At 34.7% G+C, this 22,062-nt stretch overlaps 1 protein-coding gene across 2 annotated transcripts in view; it reads left to right on the top strand.

Annotated features, from left to right (window-relative positions):
• The window catches only part of LOC129746548 (sodium-dependent nutrient amino acid transporter 1-like), an 82,257-nt gene that overhangs the window by 23,194 nt on the left and 37,001 nt on the right, over positions 1 to 22,062 (top strand). The gene's annotated exons all lie outside the window — the stretch shown is intronic.

The following is a 22,062-nucleotide window of genomic DNA, read 5'->3' on the forward strand; positions in this document are numbered from 1 at the left end:
CATTCTGACAACAGAAGAATGAATTCCAAAATCAAAATAGGAGTAACACACACACATCTTCAAAATGAGGGGTGTTCAGGTTTTTAAATGCAAAATTGGAAGAAATACGTCAAGTTGATATTGACCAAATTTTGACCATATCACCCTTTAATGTGCGCGTTGCATTGGAGATTTGTCGAAACTAATAATCTAAGAATGCATATGAGCACATACTTAGGCAGAAATTGCGGTGAATCCGTGCACCCATGGTGGATAACTAACATACATACATGTATCTTGTAACGTTTTTTGCAAATGATAGAGACAATATTGTAGATCATTACTTCAGGTTTCAGGACACTCGTTTTTGAAATCCGAGACTAATAGCCATTAAAAACCTTAAAAAATCAATTCAAATCAAATTCATAAACAGAACCATTTTCTAACTCATGTAGATATGACCGTCATACAAAGTCTTAAAAATAATAAGTTTTACTGATACTGATGCGATTTCCGGTAAGTCATTGATAAATTATTCAAAATGATGATCCTTTTTCTGAACAAGAAATTTGCTACAAAAAAAAATTTTAAGTAGTTCAGTCTGGCAATGTACAGGATGGATGATGAGGATAAGGAACTGATAGTAATAAAGAAAAGGAATTCCCAGTTTTGTTATTAATATTGAAAGTACGAAGCATACTAATTCGCTTGACATTACACATGAAACATGTTACTTCGAATCATTTTTCAAAATTTTCATAATTTTTTAGAAAAATTAGGATCGATCCAAGAGAGATGATTTTAGATAATAAACAGTGAAACATAGTTCATTTTTGAGTGCAAAATTTGTAGTTGAAAATTTTAAGCTCTGAGTCATTTGGAATATTGGGTCCTGGATAGGAGAAAATGTAGAAATTATTTTTTCTCATCAAAAAATTAGATTTATAGGCTTTTTAGAAGATTTTTTTTTCAAAACACAGAAATTGAGGATTGAAAAACCAAACACAAACTTATAATTAATATAACAAAAAAATTTAAAAGTTTGACCTAAAAAAAATTGATAAACCTAAATAAACGATTCTTTAAAATTCGGTAAATTTATTTGGAAATTAAAACAAAATATGATAATGAAAAAGATCATTTTTTTTTTAGCAATTCAGAAGAAAATTTTCTAATAAAAAGATCTTGACATTTTAAAAACTTATTGAAAGAATTCAATTGATTATACAAGGAAACAGCTGATTGATTTGATTTTTAAAAAATTGATAGCTTTTAGTGTCCTGAACTCTAATTTTTTTGTCAGATTTGGTCTTGCACCTCTAGTTTTGATGATTAAAAGTTTTAAATACAGTTAAGTTGAGTTTTGAGTGAAATCAATCAGTGGTAACAAATCTATTTACATGAAAAAAAAAACTGATCCGGAATTTGTTTATTATACTTATTTAATTAAGGAATAATATTCTAATGACTATGTATAAAAAAGGTTTTCAAAAGTTGAATTCTACAGTTTAAAAAAATTTGTAAACTATCATCACTTATTTTACTGATATTACTGAAGAAAGTTTGAAAAAAAGATTTAATTCATTCAAAAAATTTGTAAATACTGCAAAATGTTTTTTTTTTGTTTTGATTTAAGTCGTTTAACCATTTTTATGCCATTCGCGACTTTATAACGATGTTGCATTTGGCAGAAAGTTATAAGCGCTGATGTGGTCTAGTGGATAGGCTGGCGCGAGTCTGGTAACCCAGGCGTACTGGGTTCGATTCCCGGTATCGGCAAGAAAAGCTTTTGGGTTCGAATCCCATTAGTTGCCGACAGGTAAGATGTGTTTCATTGTATAAATAATATATATTTCAGAGGGAATGCATCTGGGGTTAAGCTGAAGAGACTATTGCAAGCGGAGTGGATTGCCAACCATTGTAGGTCTCTGAAGGTTGGATGCATTTCCTCGACGAACCATCGCCCGTGGAAGCCTGAGAAGTAGTTCGAAGGCCAAGCCACACAGACATAGGCAGGACCTTGCTACCGATGGGGGAACCATACATACATACATACATACATGTTGCATTTGGCAGAAAGTTGTTGAAAAACTTTTCCGGTACAGCTGTGTTCGATATTTACTCTTGGGCTCGAGCTCGCGGACTTCGGCTCAGGAGGCAACTGACTTGCCAACTGAGCTATATCACAAGCCCGCAAAACGATTTTATGTTTTTTTTTTATCTAAAATTGAATTTGGTTTAACACGTTTTTAAAAACTGTTAAACTCCCTTATAAAAAAATAAATAAAAATTCTCTATAGTTGATTTCGCAGAAGTTGAAAGTACTTGTGGTCTTGAGGAAAGTTGATAATTAGTTTCAACCTTTTTTTAAATTCCAAGATTTTGCCAAAAACCACAGAATTTTTTTAAATAAATTTTACCTTTTTTCGAAAGTGATTTCAAAAATTTAAAATGTAAGAAAAAAAAAACTATTTGAATATTTGAATTAAGGGTACCCAAATAAAATAAAATAAATTCCTCAATTTTTGGCACCTTTGAAAAAAGTTAATTTTGTGGCCTTGTGTAATTTATCTAAACCCTTTTGAATGTTAAGTTGAGAAAGACAGGAAAAAATATTCAAGTTTTAAATTGGTTTCTTGAAGAATATTTCTATAAGCATAAATTTTGAAATGACATATTTTAACGATTTTTGATTATCAAAACGATTAGTGATAAAGTAATGGAAACTAGGTTTTAGATTTTTTGCAAATTCTTTTAACTATTGTGAGTATTGAACACCTGTAATATGGCTTATAACTTGTTGATGTGTAAAATTATAATACGACGAATAAATTTGAATGTTAAATAATCTTTTTTTTTAATTTTGAACTTATTTTGTGACACTTCTAATAAAAACCCATTCATAAGGTAGGGTTTTTGTGTGTCAAGGTTTGCTTTTCAATACCAAAGGTTTATTGAATTGCAACTCTAAACTTACCAAAAAAAAAAGTTTCAATTCTTAAAGGTCATATAACGTCGTCGAATGAAATGTCTTTGGCCTGAAGCGATTTAGGAAAAAAATTCGCCTGAGGCGAGCCAAATTTCTGACATGGTTGCTTAAACTTATTTTTGAACACATTTTGGGATCAAATCATGTCCGGTTACTATAGTAAATTCATTTCCTAATCTGAAAATTTTACTTGGATAAAATCTCCAAAGGGGGGGGGGGGTTAAACCTCTACCCCCCCCCCCCCCCCTTCGTTCGCACGGCCTTGGCGTAGTAATAGAATTTCAGGGTTTTTGCCTCAATTCAGAGTTCAGATTGTTACTCTGATTCGCTTTAGTCGTTCATCAAAATTCGATTAAGAATTCAAAATTTTGAGTTTCTACGGCCATGAACTCCCATGTTATAGCTGTTTTCTATGGTTAAATTAGCGTCCTCGTTAAGGTGGCCATTATGGATTTTTGTTGTTCCCTTTACCTTAACTGAATGTTTCTCTCTTATCTTTGTCTAATTTCAAACGAAGGGAGAAGGTTTCTTGATAACATAGGAATCCCTAAATGTTCTCTTGTTGAAATTTTAAGTTAAAATAAAATATTGGCCAGTGCCAAACTTACAAATTTAAATCCATAGATCTATTTTAAAACCTTCTTATAGCATCAAATGTTCAAAAGATGGACCTTGTATTACATTATTTTGTTTGATTAGCTCAACTGTGTCTTAATACTCGGTGTATGACTCTAGACAGCAATGATAGAAGCGTAACCGCTCAACATTGTTCAGAATGTTAAAATCTTATACTAATTAGGCAAACCTCCTATAGGCAAGGTCTGTTCCGTTGATGTATCTAGGTTTCTATCGGTTGAACAATCTCTTACCAAACTCAGGTAGCAACTGTCAAAGTTCTCACCAGCCACGATCAGCCGAATCGATTAAAGAAACTCCATTGAGTCATGCCAACAACGATCATCGCCATCATCATGCACATCGATTCTGCTCCTCTAAAAATATCCAACGATCTTGCCGCCACTAATCGCCCTCAATTTTAATGGAAGGTAAACAAAAACAGTAGGAAAAAAAACTCACTAAACACATCCACGTGTTCTCGGATCGGATCGGAGGTTTGTTAGGACAGGTGTGTATTAGCTAAGCAGCAGCTCCACCACCATTTGAAAGGGACACACGACGATGGAAGTTCAATGTCAAAGACCCGAGATGAAGATTCGCATTGCAAATTATTCGTACTTTTCAAGGTTCGATCGATAATTGGCGCTGCCTCTGGCTTTGAGGTTGTGAGATGTTGCAAATTCATTGTAGTGAGCAGAAAATAGAAGGAATTGGAAAGAATGTTCTTCAATTTCTTTGATTAGCTTGCAAATTTCCAAGAATCAACTCGAGCTGGGATGGACGAAATCGATCAATAATAATCAAATATTGGATTTGACTCTCATATGCCATACCCATGAGCCGATAAAATTATTCCTGCGTTGATCCTAAGAATCAATACATCAAACAAGATATGTTGGTCTCGAGGAGCTGTCCACAAATATGCATGATGAATAAATCAGATCTGAAAGCTGGTAATGGAAAAAGTAAATCCCACATATTTACTGCCGTCAAAGTTGTTTATTGCTCCGGATCGAAGACGTTATCCATCGACAGGAATGATGTTGCAGAAATTCGTGAAATCGCTTGGCATGGATATTTATCGTTGTAGTTCCGAAAATTTACCTAACAAGTAATCCAAAAGCATCATTTTATTCACAAATTTGAATCAGCATAGCTTTTTTGATTCACCCTTGATTTAAATTTTCAAATAAAAACTTATCTATTACTTTCTTTCATCCAGATGTGCGTAAACTTATTTCGGAAAAAAATAGTTCTGCTGGTTTTTCCGAGTTGCAGATTGATTTATCTGGTTGCACTGCTGGTCGCAAAGAGAACAACAAAGCTGTTCTCTCTTTTGACCCACGCGGGAGAAAAAAAGGAACGAAATCGTCTTCAAAATCCGCAAACATGGCGGACTTTTTATCATATCCGATTTGAACAATTTAATACGACTTCGAGTAATGATTTTTACGACATTTTTCTTGCGTTAGTTGGAATTACGATTCGCAGTAACGTTTTTAATGATTTGAGTTATCATTTTTAATGCGATTTCATGTTTGCTGGGGTAGTTAACTTCTCCAGACTCTCATTACATGCTGTAGTGATCTCTATTTGTAGTTTTTAAAGCCTTCTATTAATCTGGAAATTTTATGTAACGTTGTTCAGGTATGATTTGAAATCTAATCTCCTTTAGGTTGGTATACGTCGTTATTATGCGTCAAATTGGTATTCCTTTAATAATAATAATAAACGGAGAATTTTTTTTTTTAATCAAAGGTAAAATATTACATCTTTCATTAGCATTATTTGTTTAGAATCAATTAATTAAAAATCATGCCACCATGGACTTTGAATATTCAAACGTTCAAAAAGTTGATTATTATGAGCACCTGTTGAATGCTGAGAAATATGACAGATACAGAAAGCATTAAACTTGTGTTGTATTTTTTTTGTTCTGCTTAGTAGGTAACTGAATACTTATAGTTTTTGTGTTAGTAAACTTACGCAGTTTATAATTTGATAGGGTTTTTTTTGAACATCTAATGATTGCATATCTAATGATTCTTCTTATTTTATTCTTGAAAGTACAATTAACCATTTATTTTTGTTTTGATACACAGTTCGATACATATGAGGCTTTTTAGCTAGATTTATTGTAAAAATTTCTAAACTATTTATATGCATGGTATGATTACTAAACAATGCCAACTTATTTAAATATTTTTATCATGTAATAAGACTTCTATGAAAATTTATAGTTTTTGCCTCATAGTTAGTGGAAGGAGTTTCAGTAGGAAACATTAAAAGCATAGGAGGTGTAGGACAAATATATAACTCGTAATGCTGGCCTAGCATCTCCCAGAGTTAAACCTTCCCAAATTTACTAACAATGTTCCAAAACCTCCTCACGTTTATGGATGAGTCGTAGAGATCTCTGCATCTATCTATAAAGTAAACGTTGACTAACATACCTTTCCCTTTTCCCCACACAGTCCGCAGGGTTCGGCCAGGGCACCTTCAACATTCTGTGGTGGCTGGTTTTCCATTTTAAGAGATTTTATAATCTGAGGCAACGAAATGGGAGACCTAGCTTCTATTGGAAATATAAGTCAGAAAATGTACCAAAATCTCGAAATAGATAATGTTGCAATTCTGAACAACTGTAGTTTCATAAAACGGAGAGTTGATGCATAGCGCCAACCGAAGTTTTAGGCGACTGTTCCTGCGAATGCGAATGCGAATGCGAATGCAGATTGATTTATCTTAGCTACAATCAAGGCTGCCAACATTTTTTCTCAAAACTCAGAAAATCTTGAGTATTAAAATCAGGATACCTCAGGCTTATATAAAAAAGCCGACTTATCTTTTTTGCAAAAACATTTTTGTCATCGTTTGACGATATGATATTTTATGGGCTACCCTTTCAAAAATATCTATCGATTCATCTCGATGAAGGCGAGGGATAGACCTAATAGCGATTATCCAAGAATGCGGGGAAATTGTGCCTTATTATACATCGACTATAAACGCTAAAAAAAATTGTACGACCATTGAATTTTTAGAGGGTTGGAAAATAAACAACATTAATCGTACTTAATTTTCTCATTTGTTACAATCATGTGTTAGAAATGGTGTTCGAAATCTAAATTTCATATTGGAAGTGGAAATCAAAGCTTGATCAGATTTAAAATTAGAATTTAAATTTCAAAATTAAGTTCATAAGAAACTTGTAGAGTCTGCCTTTCATATTATTGTGAAAAATCACAGCACAATTATTTCACTAGGAAAAAAAATCAGTTTTTCGTATTTAGAGCATCTTATGATGCCAAAATGTGAAAAAAAAATTATTTCAAATCCACTGTTCAAAGTTTGTCTACAGTGACTAAAACAATTTTGGTGGTTGATCGATTGAAAGATATACAATTTTAAGGATTCTAAAAAAAATAAAAAAAATACATCGAAATGTGCGACCTATAACTTTTAATATCAGCTTTTTCAGCTTTATCAGGGCTTTTTGTGAGCATTTATAATAATAATGATGCAAAATTATAGATATCGGGAATTCATTGGGGTTGTTATTTTTGTGTTTGGATATGCATGAAAAAAAATACAAGCTATCAAACTTTCAACAATTTTGGAAAATTTTTTGGCTTTCAGTCAAATGATTTTAAGAAAAACAGCGTTTTCTAATTTCATCCGATGCTTCGGCGTTATGAATTTAGCCTTCTTCAGGGTTTTACTGTAATTTTTTTAGTGTAAAGGGTTGATACGGTCAAATTTGGTCAATAACAACTTGACGTATTTCTTTCAATTTTGCATTTAAAAACCTGAACACCCCTCATTTTGAAGGTGTGTGTATGTGTGTAGAATGTTGCTCTTATTTTGATTTTGGAATTCACTCTTGAGTTGTCAAAATGCCGTCCAAGGAAGAAGAGCAGCGTATAAAAATTTTGGTCACGCATCGCGAAAATCCGAGCTATTCGCACGCAATCAACCGTAACAAATGTAATTAAAGTGTTTGGGGAACGTTTGTCGACAGCCAGGAAGTCTGGATCAAGGGGAAAACGAAAACCGGAAGCCGCTGAGACGACAAAGGAAGTTGCCGGTAGTTTACAGCGAAACCCTAACCTCTCTCTCCGAGATGCCGCAAATAAGCTGGGTGTATCGTCTACAACCGTGCATCGAGCCAAAAAACGAGCCGGACTATCGACTTCGCGATGATAAACAAAATTCGACGGCCAAAGCGCGATCCCGGAGGCTATACACGACGATGCTGACGAAATTTGACTGCGTGGTAATGGACGACGAAACCTACGTCAAAGCCGACTGCAAGCAGCTCTCGGGACAGGAGTTTTATACGGCCAAAGGAAGGGGAAAAGTAGCAGATATTTTCAAGCACATGAAACTGTCAAAGTTCGCGAAATATCTGGTTGGGCGAGCCATCTGTACCTGTGGCATGAAAAGCAGCATTTTCATAGCTTCCGGGACTGTTAATCAAGAAATTTACGTGAAAGAGTGTTTGAATAAACGTCTGCTGCCTTTCCTGAAGAAACACGGTTGTTCTGTTCTGTTTTGGCGGGATTTGGCATCTTGCCATTACGGTAAAAAGGCCATGGAGTGGTACGCCGCCAACATCGTGCAGGTGGTTCCCAAGAACAAGAACTCTCCCAACACGCCAGAGCTCCGCCCAATTGAGAAATTCTGGGCTATTGTCAAGCGGAACCTAAAAAAGACAAAAAAAAACTGCTAAGGTAGGCTTGCCAGATACTTTCAGAAAAAAGCGGGACATTTCACGAAGAAAAAGCGGGACACAGCCGAAAAAAGCGGGACATTTAAAAAATGCTTAATTGTGAAGCCAAACTTAAAAGTTTACCATCAGCCAAAGATGTCCATAGAAAGTACACTAAGGTTTACGCAGATTGATTTTATTTATTTTATCTTACATGGCTTCTATTTACACGGTTTTTGCCATATGCAATGTTATTTTCCACGGTTCTCTCGAATTAATACGTTATTTGAGAGAAAATATTTGAAGTCGTACATGAAAACAGCGGATACTGTGAAAAAAAAACTTTTGTGTAATTTGTTTAAAAATTAGAAAACTCAAGAAAACTTCCATCACATTTCATCTTCATATAGGACTACTTTGGACAATTGAGTCGAAAAAGTTGGTGTATAATATAACGCAATTTAACTAAGATTGCGGCGCAAAAATAAATCTCTTTAATTCTATTATCTATAATTATTTGGAGGCAACTTAAACTATATTTTCTTCATACATTGGTTTAACGTGCTCCAAAAACACTTAACTAAATTATAATCTTACTGTCATGCTAGAGCTCTAGAGTTACTCAGTTTTGCCTTATATAAACTATAAAAAAATGCTGCTTATTTTGAGAAAATCCAAGCAACATTTCAGGTTTTATAACAGGCTACAAGACCAAGTTTAAGTTTCATAAGTGGCCTGAAGAGTCTCATAAATCAGTGTTATTTGGGAAAGATGTATTTGAAAGATTTTCTGTTCATTACAGAATTCAAATTGAGACTAAAGTTTGATTTTTTGTTCAAGAAAAAAAAGCGAGACATTTTGAGGAAAAAGCGGGACAGCGGGACATTCAACAAAAAAGCGGGACATGTCCCGCTTTTGCGGGACGGATGGCAACCCAATGCTAAGGACGAGCAGCAGTTCAAGACAAACTGGCTTTCTGCGGCGAAGAAGGTGGACAAGGTGGCTGTACAAAATCTGATGGCAGGGGTTAAGCGTAAGGCCTGACAATTCGGATTTGGAAAAGCGGAAGCCTAACTGAATATTTTTACTGAATTTTATACTAATTAAACTTGAAAAAGAAATTTAATTTGATTTTTTAAATAAACGATTTCACCGGTTTAAACGCGTTTTCCCTTGATCAAATTTTGACCGTATCACCCTTTATACATTTTGTTTTGATGCTGATCGTTTTCATAAATTCGCTATTGAGAACAATGGATTGATGATTGCTGATGACAGGTGATGACGATAAAAGCGGTACAAATGTTTACATCACCACACACTTAAGCAAAACTACTCAAATTAAGTTCGTGGAATCGTGAGATATTCTGAATAGAAGTATCGTTTTACTCATTTAGAAATGAGTACTTTCCCGGGTAGGAATATGAGAAGTGGAAAATGGCAATTAGCTATTGCTTATTAATACAGTTGTATTGTAAAGACCTCACAGACGAAACTGAATAAAGATAACTCTTTTCCACAACTGAAACCTGCGTTTTCAACATAAAATTTATACACATATATCCTGTAAAATACCAGTTTTGTGCTCACTAAGAAATCCCTGGTGCCTTGATTTCCGTACAACAAAGACTTCCAGAAATTCTGCGTTGTAACCAATTGAAACACCGACCGAGTCTGACGAAACCCCTCAGCGAGGGAAAGTTGTGTGAGAGCAAAAGAGAAGAAGAGGAGAGCGACAATAAACGTCATTCGATTCGACGAGAGGTGTTCGAGTGCAAATGTTTATGTTCGAATTGCAACTCGGTATCGAATTTTGAATACGGCGAATGCGCCAACATCACTGTTTCGAGAAAAACACGTTCAAAGTTTGACAGTTCCATAAGCTCCCAGCAAAAACATTATTTTGTTTTCGTTAATTTCGTTAAACCGAATATCCTTCAGATACCTTTGTACAATCGAAATGTAGGTCTTAGAACGTACATTTTTACCCTACTGATAACTCGGTTTGTTTACATTTGGCGCATTAGCCCTTTTCAAAATTCACTACCGAACTGAATATATTGCAACAAATCCATTCCTCACATATCCATTTGGCTTTGAAAGACTCAGCAATGGTTTCATTGTATTTTAACCCTCACTGCATGAATAAGGTTGCAAGATTTCCCGGTTTTATCCAGGTTTGCCCGGATATTTAATTCTAAATTTAAGAACAATCCGGCCCGCCCCGGTTGCCCGGATTGCATTGAAAAATGCTTGGCAAATTAAACAGAAAAAACAACAAAGAGCTTCAAAAAAAATTTTTGAGAGCAATTTGTATAAAAATAATCATGAAAGGTTTTTTGGAAGCCTCAAATACGGTTCAAAATCGATCGATGAGTTTTGATGAAAAAAAATTTTTTTTTTTTATTTTTTTTCTTAATTTTTGTTTTGCCAGGTTTTTATATAAAAATTACCCGGTTTGTCCGGCCCGGATACGTGCTGAAAAAATTCTGGCAACCTATGCATGAATTATAAAAACTTTTCCTATTTAATGAAATGACTTTATCTTCCTCTAACTAAAAGCTTCACGTCAAAAATACAACTTATCTATGAATTATGGCTATTATTTATTTGCTGTTGGAAAGAGAATAAAAATGTTTAAACAATTTTAATGATACTATTAGGCCGGAACAAATATCAATTTTACCTTATGTAAATGCAAAAAAATCAACTTCGAACCATGAATTTGATTGTATACAGGAGGAGATAAATTGAACATTAGACTAGTTCACTTTTCGGCTTTTTTCGCTGATCACAACGCCACTTACAGGGTTTGATCCTCATTCATTTTCAAGTACGCTGGCCGAATTTGAGCTCATTTGAGTAAGTTTCCAGCGTGCGCTAGGAGTTTTATTGAAAAAAGTCCATTTTTCTGGAAAATATCCGTAGATGTGTTCTAGCAAGCTGTTGTTAATATAAAATGATAATTTTAAGGTGCTCGGTGATTGGTATGGCAAGCATTCGTATGGACCTGTTTTAGATAATTGACTAAATCAAACCGAAAAAATTTAAAAATTCATAAACTACCAACTTTTACAGAAAATTTACTTACAAGTTGAGAGCTTAAAATCAGTGGTAAATAGAAAAAAAAATTTTTCGATATAAACTTTTCATAAAAAGATAGCCTTATTTATAACCTTTAATTTGATGTATAACACTTAATGATCGCAAGAGTGCTAGCAAAGTTATTCAAATATCTATGCAATAAATTTGATTTGATAAAATATTTTTCATTCAAGTTTGCTCCACACCAACTTGTGCACAAGAAAGGATATTTTATTCAATCAAGTACCCCATGACGGGGCCAGGAGTTAAAAAAAGCGCGCGCTTTGATCAAGTTGTAAGCAAGTCCTCTTGATGCCACGTTTTGCAGGTTGCATGATGCCAAAACTTGAATGGAGACAACATTATGATTCAAAGAATGTGATGTGAATGTTTGAATATCTTTGCTTGTACTGTTGCGATAATTAAGTGTTATACATCAAATTAAAGGTTATAAATAAGGCTATCTTTTCATGAAAAATTTATATCGAAAATATTTTTTTTCTATTTACTACTGATTTTAAGCTCTTAACTTGTAAGTAAATTTTCTGTAAAAGTCGGTAGTTTATGAATTTTTAAATTTTTTCGGTTTGATTTAGTCAACTATCTAAAACAGGTCCATACGAATGTTTGTCATAGCAATCACCTAGCACTATAAAATTATCATTTTATATTAACAACAGCTTGCTAGAACACATCTACGAAAATTTTCCAGAAAAATTGACTTTTTTCAATAAAACTTCTAGCGCACGCTGGAAACTTACTCAATTGAGCTCAAATTCGGCCAGAATTCTTGAAAATGAATGAGGATCAAACCCTGTAAGTGGCGTTGTGATCAGCGAAAAAAGCCGAAAAGTGAACTAGTCTATTGAACATATATGGCCGGGCTTCGACCAGACCGAACTGAACGCCATGAGAAAAATTTTAAACTGCCGATTCTGAAGCTCATGTCATTTTTATGCGACACCGAAAAACCTAAAATAATTCACTGGATCGCGATTCTTAGATTATGAACTATTCATTTTGGTCGTTAAGTTTGACGGAAATCGTGTATAGTAAAATATATCTGTACATCAAACTCAAGTGACTCGAAAAAATGCTGATGTCGTTCAGTTCGGTCTGGTCGAATCCCGAAAATATTAGATCCTAAAGGCAGTTTTAAAAGGATCTATTAAAAGTACCTGCTCGACCTACAGAAAGCATTTTTTTTTTCAATCAAGCTATTCTGGAAAGATTCCAAATAAAAAACGATTTTACCTTAAATTTAATTTTTTTTTTAAATTGGATCCAATCGACTTGTTATAGATCATTTAAAGTGCTGTTTCCTCAAAGTTCAGGTTAAATCGAGCTGGTGAACCAAAGAATAGTGCTGATCGATCAGAAATCGTTCAAAAGTAATTCCCACCTTGTTCTCGTGTCCGCTACATCAAGATGATTAATATCACCTGAATAATTTAATAATAGCCTTATGTATGATAATTTGGAACACAACATACGGCTCATGGAACGTTTCCATAAAGCATATTTACTGACTAACCCCAGCTCACATCACGATTTACCTAGGTCAGTTGCTCAGAATTGAACACCGAGCAACATGAGTTTGTTAGTTATAGATCGCATGGGATTGATTCCTATGTGCGGGAGCCCAAGTATTTATACCATACAGCAAAGCTTGAAACAGCGGTTGTTCGTTACTTGAAGGCAGCGATAGGTAAACACAATCAATTAGTCAGTAGTAGTAGCAGCAACTAAACTTGACATTGGCTCGACGACGAACGATGACGAATCAAGGCAACAAATTGCGGAAAGCGTGACGTAGTAATTCCTCCTTTTGTCGCGTTTGATAAATTGAACGGTGGCATGAAGTGCCGGTAATGCTTCCTAATCAATTGATTACGGATAATTCGTTAGTTGTTTAAGCCCTTATTTGGTGCACGATTTAGCTAAACAATTCATTTACATGAAGGTTCTCATTAAGTTATATTTTTGTGATTGGATCTTCGATCATCTTGAATTCAATCAAATACCAAACATATAACAAGTAAAAAACTGCAACCTTGCTCTAATCATCTGCTCGGCACACACCCACTCTTTCGGGTCCATAAATGGAGTTCCTAGTAAAATTCCAATGCACCACCTTGACTTTGAATTCGTCTGCTAGGCTTCAAGACAGTTCAAACACCTACAGTTCCAGCCTCTCTGCGAATAAAGAAATCTCATATCGGAACTCGCTTACAAATTATCAAAGTTGAATTCTGTTTATCTTCCGTGACGATGAGGAACCAGCAGCCGGCAAAAGATTTATCCACTACCGGCAGCAACTTTCATTGAACCATTTCGGGATGAGTGGGTGGACGGGCTGCTGCCGGGTAGCTGTCTCGTTACCAGCTGCGACGTTCGATCGGGCGAAGAGGTCTTGTTTACGACCTTGCGTGATGTCGTTACCGTTTTCTTTATTTTCGCGAATCTTTAAGGAACTTAACCTGTACAGTTTATTCTTGTACAAGCGATGATCGATTGAAAGTATCTAATGAACACAATGTCAAATGGGAAGGGACATCCCTGAATTAAAAAAAAATCAATTTAAGTTGGCAGCAATGGATAAAATCTGTTTAAACTACAAGTAAGCGTACAAAACTTTGCAATTATTCGGCAGAAATGAGAATGCCTTCGAAATGCAATAAACATCTAGGTACTTTAATCGAAGAAACCACAGTCAACAGATTGGACATCAAATCCATATTTCATTCTTAAACAGTATGTATAACAAGCCTCCGGTTAAGTAGATCATAATCGGAGATGCAACTTAGTTACAAGGTACTCGACCAGCTGATTGAATATCAAGACTTCACGCAACCAAACCTTCCAGACCGAGCCGCCAGACAGGTTAAGATCGCTACAAACCAGCGGCGGTGATGGTGATTGGTATTGACATTGAAAATTGACAAAGCGATAAGCCCGGTTTATTATTATTCATTAGAATGTTTCAAAGGAAGGTCTTTTAGTGAAAATTTTCTCATAGTTGAGCATTACCATATATTTATAGAACTTTCTCAAAATAGATAAAAAAATTGTTTTGTCTAGGCGAAAAAAGCACCTCTACTTATTTGAATTTGCATCCTCTCTTGCAATCGAGGAACGAGGAACTGATCCTCTTTCTGTATACAATTCATTCACAGATGGCATTTCTTAGGGAAAAAATTAAAACGTTACGAGATACACTGTATAAAGCATTGGTGGTCAAACCAAAGCCCGCGGGTCACATGTGGCCCAAGAAGCTTATTCCAGAATAACCTCATTATATTCTTATTTCTTAGAGATGAGTGTTTATTTGTATTTGTATCATTTGGGAAAAAATACTTTAATATGTATCAAAAGCATTGAAGAATTCAAAACAAAAGTAAAAAAGAAATATATATAATTTTACAATAATAATACACATAAACTGTACTTTCAACTGACATAGATGTATTGAGCAAATTTCCCTAACCACTACTCTTGAAGCGTTAAGAGCTTAATAAAAGCAGGGAAGGCACTACTTAGTATTAATTTTAACTGGATTGTAGGTTGGAGGTTTCAAGGAAGAATAATATATTTTTTTTAATATTTAAAATTCAATACAAAATTAAACAAAATATATAAACACATTTATCTACGAATTCACAAATTTTGTTTTATTAAAGTTTGATAATGTAGGCATTGTATAGCAAAAAATTTATTCCATTTGTAGGCTTCGAAGGAAAACAAATAAATATATTTATATACACCCCTCCCTCTTTTCATTGGGAAGATTTCATTTTTTTGAGAACTAATCAAACTAATGGAACCTTTGGCATTGGTAGGGTATTTTGGTACGAGAAATGGTTCTATGATTATGTCAAATCCAACCCTTCTACCAGTGGGGATATAGGAAAGGAGAAGAGGAGCCTCCATATCTTTTTTATAGCACTTTATAGCACTTACTTGAGGATTATTCAAGGGAATTTTGGTAAGAGAAATGGTTCTATGAAAATTTGGTTCTACCCCCTTCTTCCAATGGGGAGATAAAAAGGGGGCAGGGGGCTCCTTCAGAATTTTCAGCATAACTGGAAAACTAATCAAGCAAATTGAACCAAATGTGGTGTGGGAAGTATTGGAATACTGAGAAATGTTACTAAATATGTTATATTGAGAACCCTTTATTCTTCCAGTAGGAAAATTTTAAAGGGAGAGGATGCTCCCAAACATTTTTTTACATTTCTCGAGATCTTATCCAGTGAGTGGAAGCTTGGAAGAGTATTTGAGTAGGTATGAGGAATGTTTCTATGAATATTTATTACAACTGCCTTCTACCAGTTGGGTGGTAGAAAGAAGAGAAAGGGGCGCCTTCACAATTTTTCGCACTACTTATCGACCTATCGAGAAAATGGAACCAAATTTGGCATGGGAAGGAATAAGGACCAAGAAATTTATCTAACAAATGGAACCAAATATGACATGGGAAATCCAGAGAATAAGGGAGAGTATTTATAATTTAATGAGTTATCAAGTACATTTAATGTATATAGTGTTCCATCACTTGTTGTCATTTTTGGAACAAATTAACTCAACACGAATTACAACTTTAATATTCAAAATTTCAATTCGAACTTAAACTTAATTCAAACTCGCGACATTACAAACAAATGATAACCATGAAAATTTGACTCAAAAATACGTAAAAGTAGCATGTTTGCCTATCTTTTTAGTCCGATCGAGTACTCATAAATGATTGATTTCGTGTTTTCTTAGGTTTTTAAAAACAAACAAATAGAAAACTCCAATAACTGGTTTCTCAGAAGTCAAAATTACTCGCGGTCTTGGGGAATGTTGATCATTGAGTTGAAACCTTTATTTTAAAATATGTTATATAATTTTGCCAAACAAGCGCACAAATTTATAAAATAAATTAGTAACAAGCGCACAAATTCATTAAATTTTAATGAATTTTTACCTATTTCAAAAGGTATCTTGAAAACAAGAGCTGTTAAACTAAGTGAATTTTTGGAATCAGCACTTCAAAAAAGGTCAATTTTTAAAAGAAAAATGATTTTCTTTTTTGTTCCAATTAACGAATATTCGTAGAATGAATTTTAGGATGTTGAATTGTGTGAAACTCAAACTTATGCAATTTTTCCAATAAAATGGGATTTTTTTTCTTTGAAAGTGTATCCGTTTTAAATTTGCTCTTACACACCGGCGGGGAGTACGTGGTTTAGCCGATTCTAAAATTTTAAATTGTGCTAAAACTGTCATACCTAAAACCAAAATTTACGCCTGTTGCAGTTGCCCTTAGTGAGATAAAAAAAATGTTACCTATCACCAGCGGTGCCAGGTGGTTTTGACAAAAATCAGGATATCGCGATGAATCAGGCTTTATCAGGACACCACTAAATTGATGGAAATTACATGCAGCTCTGCTTACATTGCATAAATAAAGGCACAATACAGATACTAAGGCACTTAAAACTATACAACTGAAGCGAGCAGAACCTTAGTGGGCCTGCAGTTTATACCGAAAAACACCACTTAAATATCATCTCTACCAAATATTATTGTAGGTTAAACTATTTATTAACTGATTTGTTCGACATTTTCATCATTCAACTATAAATTTAGTTATTATTAAAATATTTTCATGAAAATCAGGACAAATTCTGAAAATCCAAACACCTGACACCTCTGCCTGTCACGGCACGTCTCCATCAGATTATATTTACATATTTTTTCCATTGCGCATAACATAGGAATGTAAGTTCCAGTTTAGAAATATAAGCCAAAGGCTAATACGAAAAAAATCCACCTTTATTTGTAAGGAAGTAGTTCGTAGAGAATTCTCACAAGAGAACAGAAAGCAAAAGAATTTTATTCCCAAGTATCATTTAAAGATTCTTTGCGGCCGACTAGACCAAATTTAGGTTTCATAAGAGGCTTAAAGAGTCTTACAAAATAATCGGTGTTACTTGGAACCTGTGTAAGATCTTTATTGAGAACATTTCCTTACATCCTAAATTGTGAAACTGCTTAACATTAGAAGTTGAATTTATAAGTTTCATGTCAGCAGGTAACCTCATTTTAACAGAAAAAAGAAAAGAATTGTGTATTAATACAATATTGTTAATATAAGGAAGTGTAATTCAAAAATAGCATTCGTGATATCAATACAAATTATTTTACTCGGCTCACGAAAGATGTAAGTTCAGCACGTTAAGAATTAGACTATCAACTCTAAACTTTCATTTGTCTAACAAATGCCACATTTTCACAGTAGACATCCGTATGGTCCAAAAGGCGATCTGTGAAAGTTTTTCTTTATATTCATATTTACCAACCGACAGCAAAAAAGTGAGGATACCTAAGAAACTTATAAAAACAAACAAACATAACAATCATTTGTTGAACTAAAGAAAAATCTTGATCACCAAAACCTCTACCACCATCTCAATCATTCTTCACAAAAATCTTGCTCCTAAACCATTGCAACTTTAAGCTACGATAACTCCAAATGAAGTAGCTCAAAAATTTTATCGTTGATTGCATTTGAAAGTTCATATTACAGTCTTTTCAATATAAAAAAAAATCTGGAGCTATGTTTTTAGTTAAAACGTTTAATCGTTGTTTGAAGTTTAGTAAAAAGCGCTTGAATCTTTAGAAAAATAGATAGTATTTGTATCAGTGTTCTTGAAGAACTCATAAACATTTTCACATACCTCCAGTTTTTTTATATTATAAGGACTGTAATATGAACTTTCAAATGCAATCAACGATAAAATTGAATGAACTTTCAAATGCTACAAACGATAAAATTTTTGACCTGCTCCATTTGGAGTTATTGTAGCTTGAAAAAGTCATTTTTCAACACAAGTTGCCTTATAACTGCAAATCAGAAACAAATTTTGGTAAACCGTTTTCCACAAAAGATGCGCACGATGATTATCTAAAATCTTGCCAAACAAGTGTCATTTCAAAAAACATTGATTACGATATTTTCCATACAAACATCCGTCCAAAAAAGAATGAACTCGACTGTTGGGCAATAATGAACCTCATTTTCAAACCAGTTCCATTTTTGATCACGTTATTCGATTTTAATGATACTCGGCCAGGTACTAGATCAATCATTTTTACATCTTTTGGCCAATTTTCACGTATTTTTAATGAAAATTGTCAAAAATACATCTAATTTTGTGAAGTAATCTCAAATTTACCTTTTATACGAGAATAGCGGTATCTTTTTTGCCAGTCATAGTACAGTCTTCAAATTTTGTGGAGTGTTAGTTGGATAGCTGAAATAGATAGTGTGAAAATTTCATGAAAAAATATCAACTCAGACAGAAATGGTAGCTGGTAAAGTCGGAAGCGAACGCAACTGTATAAGGAAAAAACGCTAAAAAATAGTGCTAATTCAACCTCAATTCGTAAAATGTCTTCACTTATCCCGCCTTATGGAGTAAGTAGGGACGGTAGATTTTCCCTTTGATTTCTCTGAAAATTTTCAACAAATTTGTGTTTAGTATGTATTTATGTATGAGAGCCCACCAGTGGCTGATAGGTCTTTCGACCCGAGGCGGTACGGGAAGTCTCGATCGCACATTCAAATATTGTTAATACTTAACTCATCAACAATACTTGCTACAACTGGGGTCCGCTACCACTGGCTTGGGACAGGTTTGACTCATCTCACTCCCTTCCAACTGTTCAAAACAAATAAAGAATCCTGAAAAGGTACCTAAGTAACCTACTCATGATTCCCAATTTGCCGAGATACTCCGGCTGGCTTGAACCCACAATCCATTGTATATCAGTCTTCCGATCGTTTGATGTCCTGTCCAATCCCCCCACAAAACCCCATAATAGAGTTAAGCTATTTTAATATACAATCAAAAAAAATATTTACATATTTTAACTCATGTTTTATCTCTTACCTTGTTACAATTTGCCATTCCCTTGCATCGTTGTACTTACCCCTGTACCCCTAGCATTTTTATTATTAAATAAAAAAAAATTTTTTTTAGGCTGCTTATAAAATCACAGTGCTTTAAAACTATTTATCGCAGCATGCCGAGTTTTCTATAATTGTTGTGAGATCCGAGAAATTCACTTTCCCACCCCAGCACAACATAACATTGCTTTAAGAAATCATTTAAAATGCCGAATTTAATAGTCATGCACTGCATCCCAACACATTTCCACATCATAATCTGCCGATTTCAGAATTCGCAGACCATTATTGAAACACATCCAACCTCATCTTCTTGAAGCTTGTGAGATTGCACTACAGACGCGCAAAGAAAAAAAACGATTCAAACCTCTTGCTCAAAGTAACTTGAAGTACATTTAGGAATTTTAAAATTTTTCACTTTTCACGATAAAATTGAAAATTTTTACGGGTGGAAAAAACATTCTTTAAGAAACCCCGCCATTTCCGGAACTATTCTTTCGCCTTTAATTAGGTTTTATAACCTAACTACACTGGTAGTAATATTTGTTTTCACAATTTCACAGTATCCATGCATTTCAAAGAACTTTCATTTCCGGAAGCGTTCGCAATTATTTTTGTATTAAAACATGCAAATTAGTGAAAAAAAATCCGGAACTCCGATTCCTAAGGAGGTAACAACGTAACTTAACACTAAAGTTCATCTTTTCTCGGTAGTGTTGACTTTTCCCGATTATTCGAAACACTGTTTTTTGTTTAATAATTTTCATTTTCACTTGAAAAACATGATTTTTCCGAAATTTGTAATCAGCACACAAAAAAAACACGTGCGATCGAACCGAGTCCACGCCTACTCCTCCATTTTCAACAAATTTGTGTTTTCTAGACTAAATACGTTACTTTATTGCTCAAACCGTCCAAAATTTTTTTAAAAAGAAATCATGGTAAAGCATCTTACAATGATTATTGTGTGTAATTTATGTTGCAATACGCGAGAACCGATGTTATCGAAAATATATACTTACTCCAGAACAAACAAGTATTTTCCCAACTTTTCATGAGCCGAATGCTAAATAAAGTTTGATTGTATTGAATAAAGGAAAGAAAGTTGAAAAAATGTGTAAACATCAAATATGTATAAAGCCGTCCCTACTTACCCCAGGTAGGGTAGACAACATTTTAGATTTTTGTAAATAATTTCTTTTTCTTCATTTTTAACCGCTGTTTCTTTTCCAAAGTGGTTGTTTCGAATGTAAGGATTGTTTCAATGTAGAATTTTTCGTTAAGTGCCAGCTAGTTCACGAGAAATTTGCTATTGAGAAAGATGCACATCATCTACATCGTAGTTGAAAATAGAAAATTCCCAAAAAGTCGCAGTAAACATCCGTTACTGTCGAAATTGTTTCTTTTTTACAGTTATTGGAAAGATTACAAATAAATTTACCATTCTGCATTAAAAGTTTAAAAAAAATAGTTCACAGTATTGTTTTGATAGCCATCGTCCCCACTTACCCCGGTGTACCTTACATGTATTTATGCACCGATCAATGCTTCTCGTCATGAAGTTCAGGCCCTCAGTTTGATGAAAATGTCATAAAGACGAAGCTAAGCTACAGATAAAACAGATCATAATTGTAAAGGAAAACACATTCAAATCTATATCCTTCGGCGATAACACTAAGTAAATAATTGGACGAGACAGTTAAAACCAATCCAAATCCGAACGCCCTACTACCGACTTCAACTGACCTTGCTCTTGAAAACGTGTGAACTTGAATTGAACCGTTCCACGACGTTCAACGCGTCACCACACAACTAAGTAACCGGCTTAAACTAGGAACTGCAACGAAATAATAAGGTATTTTTAGTTATGCTGGAACGACGCACATGTTCCACGGCTCGCTGGTTATCGAACTGTATTTTGTGCAGCCCCTGGTACTTTGAGGGGTAGGTACGCAAGTCTTGAGTAGGATTGGAAAAAAAACTTAAAGCTGAACCGGCTCCGAAGCGCAATTTTGCTTGAAGTAGACACTCGACCGCTAGGGGTAAGGTTCTCATCGAAGCCGCTAGTATTCTTAGTAGCCAAGGAGGTGGGCTTGCGTGAACTTGCCCAAAAATGCTGTTTTAAACGGCTTCACGCAACTTGCTGCAGTCGTACACCGGTAGTACTGGTTTAATAAGGAGAGCTAAATTACTCTCCTCTAGTCTATAGTCGATGGCCTACGTCATCGACAAGTTTACGAGGAGGTAGGTATAGCTGCCAGAGATGTTAAAATCGCGAGTCTACATACTCGCACTTTGCCCTTCTTTGCAGAACGATTTTATTTCGTTAAACTCAATCTGCAATGATGCTATCTAAAGTTCAACTCGGAAAGCATCAGGAAGTAAGCTTCGGGTAAACTCGGCAGGAGTAAACAGCAATCGGGGGAGAAACATCAGCGAAGCAAACGAACAGTTCAGCGAATTAAAGAAAAAATCGTTTTCGTTCGGCAGCCGAACACATCAATCGGACAACGCATGGGGGCGTGGCTAAAAGTGATAGATACAAGGGAACGGGAAACGAGCGAGAGAAGGGTGCGAGGAATGTTAACTCGGTCCGTCGGGCAACGATCGCTCGTGAGCATTCGTTTACGGTAAGCTTCGTTCTGTTGTTTCATTGGTGTGATTTTATTCCTGCGAGGAGGGGAAAACATCAACTCGGAACTGTTCTCTTTGTTTTGTGTGCAA

Source organism: Uranotaenia lowii, chromosome 2, assembly GCF_029784155.1.
Source record: "Uranotaenia lowii strain MFRU-FL chromosome 2, ASM2978415v1, whole genome shotgun sequence".
NCBI classification, from domain to species: Eukaryota; Metazoa; Arthropoda; class Insecta; order Diptera; family Culicidae; genus Uranotaenia; species Uranotaenia lowii.